At 43.7% G+C, this 3,600-nt stretch overlaps 1 long non-coding RNA gene across 1 annotated transcript; it reads left to right on the plus strand.

Annotated features, from left to right (window-relative positions):
- The first annotated feature begins 2,197 nt into the window (after positions 1-2,197).
- Positions 2,198-3,044, plus strand: LOC122459664. The gene is made up of 2 exons (XR_006280486.1): positions 2,198-2,301; positions 2,348-3,044. It is a non-coding gene; the product is annotated as an uncharacterized LOC122459664 (long non-coding RNA).
- Positions 3,045-3,600: the final 556 nt, after the last annotated feature.

Raw genomic sequence — 3,600 nt, forward strand, 5'->3', positions numbered from 1 at the left:
AGTCTCTGCCCCATTGATTCCTTTCCGGGTGGGCTAGCGCCAGTTTCAAATTGCTGTCTGCCAGTGTGGACCCAGAAATGCACCCTTTCACTATGGTGGCAAGCATGAATATACAGAGGCTGCTCGGGCTGTATTACAGTATTGAAAACTGGATGCATTTGGCATTGGACTTCACCCACTGCACCACTGAGCAGATGATGTGGGTGTAGGAGAATATTTAACAGCAGCATCAGCAGTTCTCTAGCAGCAGGAGAACACTGTGAAGTTGTTGCAGCATGACGAGGACACTGAGCTGCTGGAGCTAGAGGACTGGTTCCTGGATCAGCCACACAGTGTGCAACATCATTTCTGTGCCCAGCAAGCAAGCATGGAATGATGGGAGAGGATCATTCTGCAGATCTGGATGACCAGCAGTCCTGAGAGAATAACAGGATGGGGATGGCATATGTGCAGAACTGACCCCAAAGCTTCAATGACAGTGTACCAACATGCAGTGCCCCATAGCCATAGAGAAGCAGGTAGCCATTGCCATCTGGAAGCTCACTCCCCAAGAATGTTACCAGTCTGTAGTTAACCAGCTCAGCATTGGGAGATCAGCTGTTGGGGCCAGAGTCATACAGATCTGTGATGCCATGGGTAAGATACTGTCTAGCTGAGTTATAAAGATGGATAATGCTCAAGAGATTATTGATGGCTTTCCACACATGGGAAACTATATTGGGGCAGTTGATGGGACCTATGTGAGACATACCAGGGTACACGCCAGGCAAATGAGGAGTTGTGTTACTCCTGGCCTGCAACCTGGGGTGCCTTATAATGCCTTGCTGAAGTAGTTCCCACCTGGGCCACTCACAAAGTCTTCCAGCATGCAAGCCACATACTGAGTGTCCACGTATAGCTGCAGCCTGCCAATCACACTTGGGTTACACTCTGGCTCTCACCAGCCTTGGTTATACTGCAGGGTCACGCAACACACCCCTAGTCCCAGTTTTTTCCCCCAGAAATCTTTGCCCTGTACTGTCCAGCCCTCTCCTGGACAGTACAAAATATTTTAAGTCTGTTATTTCTTTAATAGAATAATATGTCATCTTATCTCAAATAGTTATTCCAATACTTCAGTTTAAACACACTGCATTAGATAACACAGTAAAACAAGTTTATTAACTACAAAGAGAGAGATTTTAAATGACTACTGTAGTAGGAAGAGAGCCTGAGACATAAGTCCTTGTATCTGGGACCTGAGGCCTGAATTAAAGTGGTCAAAACTTTGCTGATAGCAAAGCAAAGTCAGATTGTGAGCAAGAGGCAGGCCTTGCTCACAGAATTGGCAAGCATAGGGCTGATATTGCAAAAATACATATTCCTAAGAAATGCAAGGCACAAAGCACTCATGCAAGCACATTCCAGGAGGATGATTATGTTGGATCATATTAAAGAAGTTCTGTATTAAAATCACATGAGTTTGATCCCCCATAGTTTAAATTCTAGGGTATTACTAATTAAGAGGTCTCTTGGTTTTTGATACTGTTTCTCTCCCTCTATGTGTGAAACTTGCAAGCTGCTAATTGTGTTAGTACATTCTAAGACAGAGTCTGTTCTCAAAGCAATTCTTTGTAACAACAACTACTCACACAGTGTCCATCGACTGAAGAAGGCATCAAGTGGAAATAACCAGAGGACCCCCAGAGGGCAGACTGGAATCCACCCAACAGCCTCAAGAATGGGAGAACCAAAGGACAAGATAACATCCGGCAGCACAGAGCGGTCAGGAACATGCCATCTGCTGATTGATTCAGCAACAGCATGATGAAGCAATTCCCATAAACTGGCATAGGAAGAAATTCCTATAAAAATGGACTCTAGAAAGTGAGAACTTTGGGGTCTGATTCTGCAAACCAACTTCCAGGAGCATCAGATGTGCATCTGACAAGGCCCTGCTCCCTCCTCATGTCCAGGCCACCTGGCCAGTGGCTTGGCATGAGCAACTTTAAGGCTGGTAACTATGATAACAACCTTGCAGAACCTGTGTGTGTGTGTGTGTATGAATGAATGTGTGAATAAATATGAGATTGAATGGAATGTTATAGCTATAATTAATTGCTTACTATGATTCTTTCTGTAATCACAATAAATGTGGTATTTTGCCTTTTCCCCTTTAATAGGATCCTGCTGGTTTTTATTTTATTGGTATAATATTTTGGTGGAGAATTGCGAGAGGGGTAATATTGGTAAAAAACCCTCAGTTATTGTAAATATTGGTGTGCACACCGCCAGCTCTATTGAGCTAGGCATTTCTATTGGGTTAACCAGACCTGCTGGCCTCTGGGAAGGTAGCAGGGAAAAACAGGTTAACCAGACCTGCTGGCCTCCGAGAAGGTAACAGGGGACCTGCTGGCCTCTGGGAAGGTAGCAGGGGAAAAACGCATAGATTAAGCTACGATTACTAAACCTAATTCCTATTGCTCATTGAGGTATCAGGGGCATCAAGAAGGTCCATGGGCCAGGCTAAGCTACTTGCTGAAATAAGGAGTAGCAGGTTCAGGGAATCTAGACTGTGTCACCCGCTGAGTAAAACCAGGGGAGACAAAGAAGCCACTCGCTGAATAAAATCAGGAGTGACAGAGAAGTTAAAAATTTGTTAGAATGTTAAAGAAAAAACAGGGTAAAGCAGGTGCAGAGGAAGGAATGAAGCCAAAAGGAGCTCCAGCCTTGCCTTGCATTAAAAAATATTACACCTTTTAAACAAATCCTTCAAAAATTTGGGCACAGTCCTTGGACTAAACAAGCGCTAGCTGATGTCTGCACTATTTTGGACCTAGAAGATAGATTGGCTCAGTATATCCTCATATACAAACCTTCTAGTGCTGCCAAAAGAGATGCAGCAGCAATTTGGCTGTTGTGGGAGGCATGTAAGGATACTTACCTCCGCTTGTCTTCATGTAAAGAGGAAAAGGCACAAACGGAAAAGGGAGCAGACAATTGGAAGGTGCTGGCTACAAATACCCAAAGTCAGCTGAAAATAGTGAAAGAGGCACTCCAGGAATGCAAAAAGAGAGAAAGATTCCTGGCAGACCAAGCTAAAGTCTCTGAGAAAATTGAAAGAGAGAATCATGTGCTCCAAGGTATGGTAAAGAAATTAACCTTGAAGCACCTGCAAATCATAGTCATTGTGAATCACCCTAATTAACAGGTTTCAGAGTAGCAGCCCTGTTAGTCTGTATTCGCAAAAAGAAAAGGAGTACTTGTGGCACCTTAGAGACTAACAAATTTATTAGAGCATAAGCTTTCGTGAGCTACAGCTCACTTCATCGGATACATTTGGTTTCTGAGTAGCAGCCGTGTTAGTCTGCATTTGCAAAAAGAAAAGGAGTACTTGTGGCACCTTAGAGACTAACAAATTTATTTGAGCATAAGAGTCTGAGACAAAAATTGGGCTTTGCCTCTAAACAGGTAGCAGCCATTACACCAGGTGAAGGGGGAGAAGGTCCTATGTAGGGCACCTCCAGGTATAATTACAAAGAGAAAAGAGAGTGAAAAAGTTAACTCTGCAGAGGCTGGAGGGAATTAAGCAGCTAAACTTTGTGAAAATTTTAAAAAGGA

Source organism: Dermochelys coriacea, chromosome 3 (assembly GCF_009764565.3).
Source record: "Dermochelys coriacea isolate rDerCor1 chromosome 3, rDerCor1.pri.v4, whole genome shotgun sequence".
Classification (NCBI taxonomy): domain Eukaryota; kingdom Metazoa; phylum Chordata; order Testudines; family Dermochelyidae; genus Dermochelys; species Dermochelys coriacea.